Source organism: Protopterus annectens, chromosome 16.part0, assembly GCF_019279795.1.
Source record: "Protopterus annectens isolate FY-2018-M chromosome 16.part0, PAN1.0, whole genome shotgun sequence".
In the NCBI taxonomy this organism is placed as follows: Eukaryota; Metazoa; Chordata; order Ceratodontiformes; family Protopteridae; genus Protopterus; species Protopterus annectens.
The window spans coordinates 769071921-769085035 of NC_056750.1; the positions used below are offsets into that span (position 1 = coordinate 769071921).

General features: G+C 42.5%; 1 protein-coding gene across 6 annotated transcripts in view; it reads left to right on the forward strand.

Annotated features, from left to right (window-relative positions):
• Positions 1 to 13115, forward strand: part of GRIN1 (glutamate ionotropic receptor NMDA type subunit 1) — a 2709836-nt gene that overhangs the window by 697870 nt on the left and 1998851 nt on the right. The gene's annotated exons all lie outside the window — the stretch shown is intronic.

The following is a 13115-nucleotide window of genomic DNA, read 5'->3' on the forward strand; positions in this document are numbered from 1 at the left end:
AGACTACGTTGTTGTCTCTAGAAAACAAAGCCCTTCTAAGAATCGGCTGTAACCCTGCCTGGAAGTGGCTTGATATGGTTACCATATCAGAAAAAGCATAAGACATCTTAAAACTTGTCTCTTGACACTTGTCTTTTTTTCTTATCTTCACAGAAGACAAACAACTGATTAGCTTTATGGAAGGATAGATTTCTATCCAAGTAGTATCTGAGCTGCCTGTAGGACATCCAAAGTAAAAATAATTATTTTTCCCCTGGTTTTAGGTTTTGAAAAGAATAGCTTAAAGTACACACTGAAGCCACTAGGCTTAAAAGAAAGAAAGATTAGCTCTCAAAGAAACCCAGTCATTATGCAAAATGTGACAGGGTTGACTTACCACAAGAGTTTATAACTCAGATACTCTTCTCCCAGATGTCAGAACAATGAGTAGCACAAGTTTCCATATTAAGAAGCTCAAAAACAGCCTGATGAGCTGGTTCAAAAGGAAGATGTGTCAATTTTTTTAAATATAGAGTAACATAATGATTTCAAAGAGGAGCCACTGTTTTTTAAGGTGAATGGATGTGAAAAAAAAAACATTTTCACAAACTGTTTCACTTGAGGACAGGAGGAAAAGTTGGGGGGGGGGGGCAAAAAAAACTCTGACAGAGGAATAATTGAGGCCAAAGGATAACTACTCATGTAAAAAAAAAGAACCAGAGGCAAAGTACAGTCATGTAAGTCCTACTTACCTGTAACAGAAGACGTTTGAATTTCACACTGCCTCGGTGTGCCTACACAAACACCTACACTGGCAGCTTTCCAGAGCTCATAACCCCCCCCCCCCCTTTGACTGTCTGTGATGGGGGATTGGCTAAGCTCATCCCAGCAGGGGAAGTCTAGCCCTATCGCAGACAAACAGTTATTCAGGCTTTTAGTGCTAAGAAGGACAAAACAAGAAGAACCGGAACCAAGAATTGCCTAAAAACAACCAGTTCAAAGACATAAAACACCAACACAAATAACCAAAGCCAACCAATAACAGAACAAGGTTGGGTACCATCAGACTAATATGCAAAATATGGTGGAAGGTGGATGGGTGCTGCCACTGAGGGTGTGTGAAACCTGAACATCTACTGTTACAGGTAAGTAGGACTTATGTATCTGTACTGTGTTCATCATCTGCACTGCCTCACTGACATATGAGTAGATGCCAAAACCTTACCCTATGTGGGAGAATGAAGAATAAGGATCCAGAAGCCCCTGGAAAATGGTCCTTACAAAGGCTGCTGTGGAACTTAAGTAAAATATCCAGTTTGTAGTGTTTTTAAAGGTGTGAACAGATGACCAGGTGTCTCCCTCTAGAATACTTCTAAAGTCTACTCCTTTCAAATTTGCCACCAAAGAGGATAAGGCTTTGGTGGAATGTGCCTTAACTTTGCCTAGAATAGATTTACCACAGTAGAAGAAACAGAAAACAAAACAATAGCAGAAAACAACCAATGAGCAATCAATTGCTTAAAGATAGGTTGACCTATCTTAGTCCCTTTCCTGAAGGGCTCAGTTTTGTCTAGGTAGTACCTGAGCTGTCTATGTGCATCCAAGTTATGCAGAATTTTCTGTCCCTTGTTTTTAGTTCCTGAGAGAAAACTGGTAGATTGATGGTCTTATTCTGGTTAAATTCAGAAAAAAATCTTTTGGCATGAAAGCAGCATTACTGTGTAAAACAATCCTATCCTTCTGGAAAAGCAGATAAGTCTGGCCCACCATGACAGCTTGCTGCTCAGAGACTCACTTTGCGGATATCAGAGAACTAAGCAAAACAGTTTTCAAAGTGATGAACCTCAAATCAGCCCGAAAGACAAGTTCAAAATTTGATAAGGTCAAATTTTCAAGAACAAAGCTAAGATCCCATGGAGAAGGAATTTGATTTTGATAGGGTCTCAAGTGCGACACTCCTTTCATAAACTAGAAAGAGATGAAAGAGGAGACTCCATTGGCAGACCAGCTGAGATGACTACAAGATACACCTTGAAAGATGCCTAAGATAAGTCATTGTTGGGTAGCTCAAACAAATAATTCAAAAACAAGAGGTAAACACCATACTGGGACCTCTGATATTGGTTAGGCGCTATCTAGAAAAACCTCTTGTTCTTGTAATAATAGGATTTTCTAGTTGCAGGTTTTCTTGCCACATTCAATACCTGCTGCACATCCTCGTGGAAAAAGTGCCTAAAAGGTATGAAGATAGAATCATCCAGGCTTTCAGTAGCAGTTGCTCTAAGCTGTGGTTCTACACTCACCCCTGATACTGTGTGAGCAGATCCAGTCTGTGAGGAAGGTTATGGTGATTACCCTGGGCCATTTATTAAAAGAGAGAACCAACTTTGCCTGACCAAAACGAGATTACCACAATGATCTTTTGTAATTCTTTCTAAATTTTCAGAATTACCTTGAAGTCCATCCCTGATCTACATAGGCTCTCTGCCACTATGTTTTGCTGTGATGGGATGTATGAGGCCTGAATTGCCAGAGAATACTGTAAAGAGATTTCCCAGGCCATCACTGCCAACCTGCAAAATGGGTATGACCTTGAACCCCCTTGTTTGCTTACGTACCACATGACTGTAGTTCTGTCCATTACCAATAACAGGGACCTAGAGACCATAAGTGGTGAAGAACTTTTAAGGTCTGAATTACTGCTAACATTTCTCTTAGATATATGTGCTTTACAGCATCTGAAGGGCCCCATTTGCCTTGCAATTGAACTCCTCTGTACAGTTCATAGGTTCATAGGTTCATACTAGGCTATCTGCCCGAGGGCATTTACAAGCCTAGCCCATCGTTTTGTGGCTTACGCCACCCCTTAAGTATGGGGAACTATACCCAATATTTTGCTGTGCCTCTGTCGAGCAGTGACACTGAGGTAATCCCTGGGGTATATTTGCGATCTCCCATCCATTGGTCAAGATTTCTCTTGAACATGGCCAGCGAGGTGCTCTGCCTCACATATACCGGGATTTTGTTCCACAGCATAGGGAGTCTTTGGGTGATGAATCTATCCCTCCAGCACGTCCTATTAATAGCCGTGTCGAGGTTTAAGTCTCCCGCCCTTGTGGCTCTGGTGGATCTAGATTTTTTGAGGTGAAGCATATTCATCAAATCTGGGTTTGACATGGCCTTGTATGTTAGGCAAAGGTCACCTCTGAGCAAGCGGTAAGCGACTGAATAGAGCTGGAGTTCTTTCAGTCGGGCAGCATAGGACAGATTTTGAGACCCTTTATCCTTTTGGTGAGGAACTTTTGTGGTCTCTCCAGCTGCTGCAAGTGTCGGGTCAGATACATTCGAATTGGGCATTGTACTCAATCATTGGTCTGATGAGTGATGAGTAAAGGGAGACCATGACCTCCCTTGATCTAGATGAGAATCCCTTCATGATAAGGTGGGCAATGTAGAAGGTCTTCCTAACTACTTTAGCTACATGGGTGTCGAATGACAGACTACAATCAACCTGGGTCCCCAAGTCCCTGATAACTTCTTCTGTGCTCAGTGGATTGCCACCTATTTGGTAGCTAGGGGTAACCTTGTTTTTCCCGAAGGGTATGACTATGCATTTTTTGGCATTTAACTTTAGGCCATGGCTCTGGCACCAGTTATCCGTTTCTGTGAGACCCTTCTGAAGGATATCCGTGTCAGATGTGTTTTCTACTATGGCTCCCAGTTTGCAGTCATCTGCAAACTTTGTCAGCCATAACCCTCCTGTGTTTGCTTGTACTTGGAAAAGTAGATGCCAAACAAGAGTGGGCCCAGGACTGAGCCCTGTGGGACCCCACTTGTGACAGGCTTTGAGTCTGACATGGCGCCAGCAACTCTGACCCTGTGGGTTCTGTCACTCAGCCAGTTTGCAACCCATCTTGTGATGTATGGGTTAACATTTAAGCTGCTGAGTTTTTCAATGATACCCGAGTGAGGTATTGTATCGAAGGCCTTCGCCAGATCCAGGTAGGCTGTATGGACTGCCTTTCCCTCATCAATGGCTTTGGTGACTGTTTGAAAAAGTCAACCAAGTTTAAAAGGCATGATCTGCCTTTGACAAAGCCAAACTGGGTTGGATCCAAGGTCTGCAAATTCCCTATGTCTTTATTTATGAGGTCCATTATGATCCTCTCCATGGCTTTGCAGATAAGGCTTGTCAAGCTAATAGGCGGTAATTTCCAGGGTCGGTGGAAGCACCGCCTTTGTGAAGTGGGACCACAGTTGCAGTCGCCACTCCTGGGTACATATCCAGAGGTAAGACTTTGATTAAATAGCTGTCCTAGTTGTGTGTTTAATTCCTCATTGAGTTCGTGGAGCACACAGCCGGGGACACCGTCGGGTCCCATGGATGCTGTGTTTTTGGCTTTGGAGAGGGCAGTTGTAACTTGGGCGTTGGAAATGTTTGGGGGCTGCAATCGTTTGGTATAGATATCTCTCCTTTTGGGGAGGGGAGAAGTTTGCACTGAACCTGTCAGCCAGTATGTTGGCAATGTCTGTAGGATCAGTAATCTTCACATCATTTTGACTAGTTCTGAGCATATCTGGGAGTTTCCTCCCAGGTTTCTAACATAGCTAAAGAATGCCTTATGATTGTCTTTTGAGTCTTTAGCTATTTTTCTCTCAAAATTTGCTTTGGATGATTTTATGAGAGCTCTTAGTTTTTACTTATAGTGATCAAGGGTGTCTTACCTTTTAAGGATTTTGCTCTATCTTGTAGTAGCTTTCTCCTTTTGTTGTAGAGTTTGTTTATGGCTGGGGTCCACCAGAGTGGATGCTTGCCTTTGGTACAGAGAGTCTTTGTTTTGCTTGGGATTGCCTTATCCATGCAGTCCTGCAGGTGCTGGTAGAAGGCATTTGTGAGTGATTCAGCGGCTTGAGTACTGTTTTCCGCCTCGGGGCCTTAAAGGAGACCACACTAGTCTTTAGAAGTGTGAAGTCGGCTTCGAGAAGTTTTACTGTGGTCTTTTTATTTCAGGTGGGGTGGGATGAGGACCTCCAGCGAGATTAGTTTGTGGTCTGATCTCACCAGTGAGGGGTATACTTCCGGTGTTGAACATTGTGCTCCCATGTTCGTGATGATGAGATCAAGTATGTTATCTCCTCTTGTGGGGATGGTGACTAGTTGTTCCATGGCATTTGAGTTTATGAATTCCAGGAACTTTTGGGCTAGGGTGTTTGGGCTTGAGTAGTGTTCCCAGTCTATATTAGGGTAATTGAAGTCACCTAGTATGATGGTGTTTGGTGATACATTTATCCCCTCTAGTGTTTTCAGGAAAGCCATGTGAGGTTCCTGAGTTTGTGAAGGTGGCCTGTAACATGCTACAATTTGCAGAGCAGTCTTGCCTATGGTTAATTGCACCTGGATGGTCTCCGATGCATCGTGCGTTTCCACCAGTCTTGAGGTGTGGGTGTCCTTGATGAATATGGATACCCCCCCTCCTTTCTTGGTATTGTCTGGATTTTGGGGCCGGAACGCATGATATGAGGTAAAACCTGATAGTGCTGGGGTGCTCTCAGGAGCCTTGAACCAGGTTTCTGTCACAGCACAGACATCGATGTTCTCCATATTGAGAAGGGCCTCGAGTGCGTGCATTTTGAGATTTAGACTTCTGGCATTGAGCAGCATTACCCTTAGTTTTTTCCTTTTTTGTGTTCTAGGGTGGTAGGTTTAGAATTTGAGCCTTGCCTAAAAAGGCACTATGGGGTGGCAAGAGCCTTTGCCAATATCCGAATCCCAGGGTGACAGGTGCAAGCCGTCCCTTGCGAAGCAGCGTGGCTTGTCCAGCATGTCATCCCAGGCAGACAGACACTGGATCCCCTTTGAATGACACCAGTGGTTAAGCCAATTGTTAAAGCTGATCATCTTATCTCTGTATTGTGGCATCATTCTTGGTGAAGGTAGGATACTGCTCAAGGTCAGGGTCATACCTGCCTGGGCTACATAATCAGAGAGCTCCTCAATGTCTCTTTTCATGTAGTCCAAGGAGGTACGTCTCAGGTCGTTCACACCAGCATGGACAAGGACTGAGTCATATTTGTACCTGCTGTTGAGAGACCTGAGTGCTTGCGTTATGTGGCGGATTCTAGCGCCCGACAGGCAGCTTACTGTGACCTTCTCCTTACTCAGTCTGGTGAGCGGAACGTCAGTGTGTCTGACTATGGAGTCACCAATGACTAGTGTGTCTGGCATTGTGTTTGGCCTTAAGGGCTGTGACTGTTTGACACTCTGACTGTGAGGTCTATGTGTTGCAGGTGCTGTGTTCTGAGGTGGTGGTTGTTTGGGTGTCTGCTTAGGTGGCCTCTGCTGTTTTGGTAGATTTTTGTTCAGAGCCTCCGAGTATGTCTTTGTGTGTTTATGTGTATGATTTGAGGTTGTGATGGTACTATGTGAGACTGGGTCTATAGTGTGTGTGGTAACCTTCTCCTCCTGACTGGTCTTGCCAGTCCTATGTTGAGAGAGCTCAGCCTCCAGTTTGGCCGTATAGTTGCATCTCTCGCATGTATTTGTGTTTTGTGGGAGGAGGAGAGGGTTGTCTGTGTACATGAGGCAATTGTAACATTGCCTCAAAATTCAGGTTCACCAGCTGAGCAGGAGAGGACACTAGCAACTGATCCGTCGACATGCTAGAAGGAATAGACAAAAACTTTGAAAAAGATTCCGGGGACGTGGGTGACAGAAATGGGGGTTTGCCTTTTGGGGTACTATCTATGACAAGAGTGCCGTATCAAGGTAATAAGTACTGTAGGAGCAAGTGCTGGGTTTAACAGATAGAGAATAGTCTACTTGGAGTCAAGTAGAGATGATCTTTTTAGTTATAGGATACGCTGATTAGATCAGTAGTATAGTTCGAGGAAGGTAGTTTTAAGGGAAAATTTGAAGAGTGTAATTTAGGTAGCCCTAATAGTTTAAATCTGCTTAACCGGCGCTGCCCTAGTGTGCAACAGTAGCAGCTCCGCGCAAACTCGCGCTAAATCGCGCTATGGTCTGAAGGGAAAAGGGTGGGTCTGGAATGAGAGACATCTGATCCTTCAACCTCTGTGACTCTTGTTTTGCAAAATCCAGCACTGGTACCTGGAATTCCAAGGGAAGCTGGTGCTAGGTCCAAAAGCACCACTGACTCTTTCTCATGTGGATTCTGTCTCATAGTGTCATGAGGATCATTGATATCATGAGGCCTATAACTTTGAGAAACTCTCTTGTTAAGGCAGCGTCTTGAAGATGGAAATTCCAGTAAATGTTCTTTACAGTCAGGACTATGTCTTCTTATATAAAGGCCATACTTTTTTGTGTGCTTGTCATACACAGCAGGAAGATAACTCTTTGTGTGAGAGTGTGAGGCAGGACATTCATAGATTCAACTTGAAGTTGGGATTAACTGTCATGTGATGATAAGCATACTTCATATGTAAAGTCACCATGAACTGTGGTCTGGAAAAAGGACTAGGACCGTCTGCAGGGTGAGTTTTCTGAATATGAACACTTTCAAAAAGGTATTTAGGTACACCAAATCTAACACCAGTCTTCGTGATAGCTCTGTTTAGGTACCAGAAAATATTCTGGTGTAAAATCTTTTTCCTTTTCATAGTTCAGGAAATAGTTATATAACCCCTGCTTGCAACTTGTGAAGGAGAATCAGAGTGTACAGGCATGTCTGGTCTGGAAGGTGCGGGGGGATTTCCCTGAAAGAAGGAGCATATTCAATCCACTGCCAAGAGTATCCTCAATTAATTTTTCTCAGCACACAGTTGTCTATTGATAGTCTTGACAAGACTATCTGTGGCCACACTACTGGGCTAACCTAAAGCCTGGGGGAAGTTGAAAGGGGAGGAGGGACAAGAGGAAAGAATAGGAAGCTCTGAGTCTTGGCATAGTCATTCTTTAGCAGGGAAGACATCTTTTTTCAGAAAGGAAACCCTTTTATTTGGTTTGGAAGCATTATCCCTTTGCCATTTCCTCTTGGTACCCTGACTGTTGTTAGGTTGGAGTTTTTTTTTTTTGTTCTGCTCTTTGAAGTTTGATACCTTGTTAGGAGAAAACCTGTAAATATGAAATATTCTATATACCCCCTGCATCACCTGTGATCCCATTGTTTGAGAATCTGGGTACACCAGGGCCAAAAATAAAAAAACTTAAAGAAGCATTCAAAATCTTATTGTTTTTAAATTCTTGGAAAAATTCTGGTTATGTAACTAAGCAAACCTTCTCAATAGAACAGACGTGGCTGCATTCCTAAAAATTGTGTCCACACCTTCCAAGATATTCCTCAAATATTCATCAAAGCATGTTTCAAAACCTGAGTCATATTAGTAACAATATAATTCATATAACACTTCTGTTCAGCAGGTAAAGCTACAGCAAAGTCATTTAAACTTTAAGCACATTGCAAAATAAACTTCCACATGAAGCCCCAATAACTTAAAATTCTAAAGATTTGCTTACTAGACTGAGATAACTTTTTTCCGCCGAGACTCTAACCATTTGCCAATTTTATCTGGCAGTGAAGGCTTAGAAGAAGCCAAGGCACTTTTGTTAAAGTTTGCAACTGGAGAAACTACAGCTGGGTCAGTTGACAGAGGAGCAATGAGAGCTGAAAGATCAGTGAACACCTTGTATTTCTTCATAAGGTACTGGTTCACTAGCCAAAGGGGTTTTACAAGCAGTTTTAGAGACATCTTCTAAGGCCAGCAACAGAGGACTAACTGCCAAAACATTTGGAATCACATCCTCAATAAGATCATAAACTCTGCCAATCTCTGGTACAGCTTTCAGTCAAACCAAATTACATTAAAGCAAGTACTAGTTTAGATATTTTTAAGAACAGCCTGGACACTTACCATGGGAACAAGTGTTTTGGTATATTGACAAGCTAGAAGAGCATTAATGCCCGTGCTTGAAATATCTGTATGTATATATGTATGTATGTAATATATGTTTAAACCTAGCTAGCATCTATGGAAAGGTGAATCCTTGCTTGAATTTTTTAACCTGTTCACCGTCTGAAGAATCAGTTTGGATGGACTCCAAGGATTCGCTACTGTATGCATCTGAGTTATCATCAAAATTTGTGGTATTGGACTGATTTCTCAAGAATGCATCCCCATAGTTATTCAGATTTGAGCACAGCCTCCAAGATCAGCTGACTGTAAAACATACGTAGATAAGGACGCCAAATCATCCCTATACATGGTAATAACCTGACTGGTTGATGTGTGGTGGATATTTTGTTTCTTTTCACTATGAATGACATTAGGGGACAAAATATCTGAGGCCAGAGTATTATGCCTGGCAAGGGGTCTCTTCTCCCACACTTCTTGTGCCCCTAAAGGGTTTTATTTTCCTGTACCTTAATCAGACACTGGAACAGTTGCGGAGGATGTGTTTAACCCCTTTACCATAGAGGGCTGCAGGCTCATACTATATGGTGACAGGGAAAACGGTAAGTGGCTGCAGGCAGACTTAATGCAACAACAGATTCATAAACCATAGGCTGAGGCATGCTTTTGTTGAGTTTTTTGTTCTTTTTAAGTGCAATTGGATTTGACTGGTGGGGAGAGCAACCGTGTCAAGATTCATCAGGTCAGGGGAGAAAACATCAGCCAGAATCATACACTGATACTATTAAAGCTAACGTATGGCAGCAATGATAAAAAAAATATAAACTATGTTCCTACACAGCAAACAGGGCTAAACCGCAGAAAAATACAGAAACTGTTTACATTCTGTTAAGCCTTGTTCTACAATCTGCACACTGCAATAAACAACACACACAGTCACTATACTAAATAAAATTCACTTATCCAGAGAGTAACAAAACATTAGCTGTATCTCTTAAATCAAATAGAAACCTTTCAAAGCAGCACAAATAACCTTTTATTTATAGATACCCTTGTTAGAAATGAAAAAAAAATCTCCACAGAAAAATGCAAATAAACTAATTGCAAAAATCATGATTTAACAAAAAAATGACCATAGCAGTGTTAAACCAGTAGTAAATATAATAAAATGAAGAAAAAGTGGAAAATGTAATATTTTCCTGTCAGAACTTCACAATAAAGCAGATTAACAAAAGAAATAATAAGCCTCTTAGCGCCATGCTGAAAAACAGTCACTAGTGTTCAACTAACACCACAGAACTTCATTTTCTCAGTACAAGTCATAAAACATCTTAGAAAAGTGCCACAATTGCTTAAAAGCAGTAATAAGCATACACGATACATGAGAATGTTAGAATTCCCATAGGAATTAACAGCAGTAGCAAATAGCCAGTATATTAAAAAAAAAGTTAACACATATTATTTTTTAATAAATAAAACAGAAAGTAAACAAAAGTATACAATAATAATGAGGAAAGTAAGATCCCAAAGGGATCTTATCTGAGTCTAAAAGCTGTAATCCACTAAAGCAAGCTGCTGAGTAGATTCAGCTGGAAAAATGGCTGTCTGTGACGGGGTTAGTATTCCCATGTTGAAAGGGGCTTGGCCAATTTCCTATCACAGAGTCAAAGGAGGAGATTCTGTGCTCTGGAAAGCTGCCAGTGTAGGTGTTTGTGCAGGCACGGGACACATATGCCAGGCAGTGAGAATGATGAACATATAGGCCTTAAAAAGGTCCTGGTTCTTGGAGTGGCACCAATTAGAAAATCTTTGCCATTTATACATATATGATTTTCTAGTAGCTGGTTGTTTTTCTTCCTTAGAACCTGCTGCATATTCTTCAGAAATGAGTACCTAAATGGCATTAAAACTAAGAAGTTATGTCTTACCATAATGTCCCATCTGTGTTGCTGATCTTCATTAATCCTTGACTTGGGCTCAGTTCCGAGCCTCGGAACCAACTCGACCGTTATTCCAGCTCGGGCCTCCCAAAAATTCTCAAGCTAGGCTCTATCCATAATGCTCCTCACCAAATTATCTCAGATTGAGTTTGCCTATAATAGTGACAGATGAGAAGTAATAAATGAGACCATATCTGTGTTCCTATTATAAAGCCAGTCTTTGGGAATATTCGGTCCACTAAGAGTCTTAGGCAGGGGGAAGGAGGTTGGGAATGTCAAGGATTAGTGAAGATCAATGACACAGATGAAATGTTATGGTAAGACATAACTTCTTTATCTGATGTTGTCAATCTTCACTCAGTCCTTGACTGTGGGACACAGTCCCTAGCTACCTGAATCTTGGGAGGTCTCACGAAAGAATATTCCTGAGCCCCATCGAACCGAATGATGCACATCCCCTAGAAACCTGGTCCAGTTTGTAATGAGTAATAAAGGTATGAGGAGAAACCCATGTAGTTGCTACACAAATTTCGTCTAAGGAAGCTGTAGCTTGAAAAACTGCTGAAGCTGCAACAGCTGTAGTTGAATGAGTTCTCACAGGACGTTGTGGGTCAAGTCCCTTTGAGTGATAAATAAAGGTGATACAGTCTGTAAGCCATTTAGCTAAGGTAACCTTAGATACTGGATTTTCTAAGGAAAATGTGGAAAAGGCAACAAACATCTGGTCAGATTTTCTAATGTCCTTTGTTCTGTGAAGGTAAAAGCGTAATTGCCTGTGTACATCTAGTAAGTGCAGACAGTATGCTACCTTATTGGAAAAATTAGGAAAAAAGACTGGGAGATGTAAGGTCTGATTGATATTTGACTCTGAAACAACCATTGGCAAAAAAGAAGGATTCATCCTGAGGGAGACCCTGTCCTTATGAAATAATAGGGTGCGCTGGAGAGGTATCCGAAGAAGATATCACCAGGGTGGATTATTCCTGAGGCTTTTGTGCTCTCTGTCCCATGGAAGAGCCTGCTGAAAGCTTCAGTCAAGGAGATGTACATGTTACTTGGCCGGTCAGGGATGGTATAGACTAAGTCCACAATGGACAAAGCCTTCTCCACAGCTCAAAACATAGCCCCCCCCCCCATAGAAGGATGGGAGCCAGAAACTGAAAACGACTCCCTCAGAATCGTGGTCCCACCCTGCACCGAGGAAGCTGCTTCTGAGGCAGAAGTCCACATCGAGCTCACATATGCCAAAGCCCCGAGGGGCATGGAGGGCTCCAAAAGAAACAAAGTCAAACCCTGCCCTTGGAACCAGCAATGAAGACCTGACCTCGGCAGGTCTCCAGTTCTGACAAACCAGAAGAGTTCAAGGCAATTATCGGTGGCAGAGGAGGAGCTCTAACCGGCACAGAAACAGTCGTAGCCAGGATTTTCGGTACCAGGGGCTCCAAAACTCGGCTGGAGTCGGAGGAGGAATCTGAATGGGTGTCGAAGAATGCACAATTCCAGAGCCAACATGGCTAGGAACTGAAGATGCAGACAATCCCCTCGCCATTAGGAGGTGCTCCACCAGTCTCATAATGTCTGACTTGAACAAGCTCTTAGTGGACCAAATAGAGGGTGAAGGAAATCTTGGCAGTCGTAGTTCCAGAAAAGGACTCAGTGGATGGTCAGGAAATGGGTCCACTGAGGGAGAATATGATGTTCTTGGTAAAGTAATAAGTCAGGGCTGCTTCAGTACCGAGGATTCGGCTGATACCAAAGCTTCAGATGTCTGCATGGAAGTTTGTATCGAAGGAGGAATATCTTTACCTACCGGTGCTGAAGATACAGTTGGCACCATAGGAGATTTGGTCAATTTAGCAGGTGGCTCTGAGGAAACTGTTGGAACCGAATTAGGTCAATTTTCAGTTTAGATGAGGATGAAGAAGAAGATGAAGAGCTGACTTCAGTCTTAGAACTGGAGATGTTGTATCTTTTGGCTTTTCCCAGTTAGGGGTCGCCACAGCGGAACTCCAGTCCGCTAATGATTGGCAGTTGATTTTTGCATACTGAGTTGCCAGCCCTGACGCACAACCTTCAACAAAGGTATGCCCATTCATGCATTTCTCCACACAGAAGAAGCTTTAGCTGAGAATCGAACAGGACAACATCTTACTGTGAGGTGACAGCGCTACCGAGTATTGGAACTGGAGATAGCTTCTTCAAATTCAGCTTTAAGAAGTTCCTTTAAGATTAACTTATTTTTATGCTCTGTCAGGGTTCTGGCAGAGAAACCATGACAGATAGCACAATCTTCTTGAAGATGGACAGCACCCAGGCAATACACAC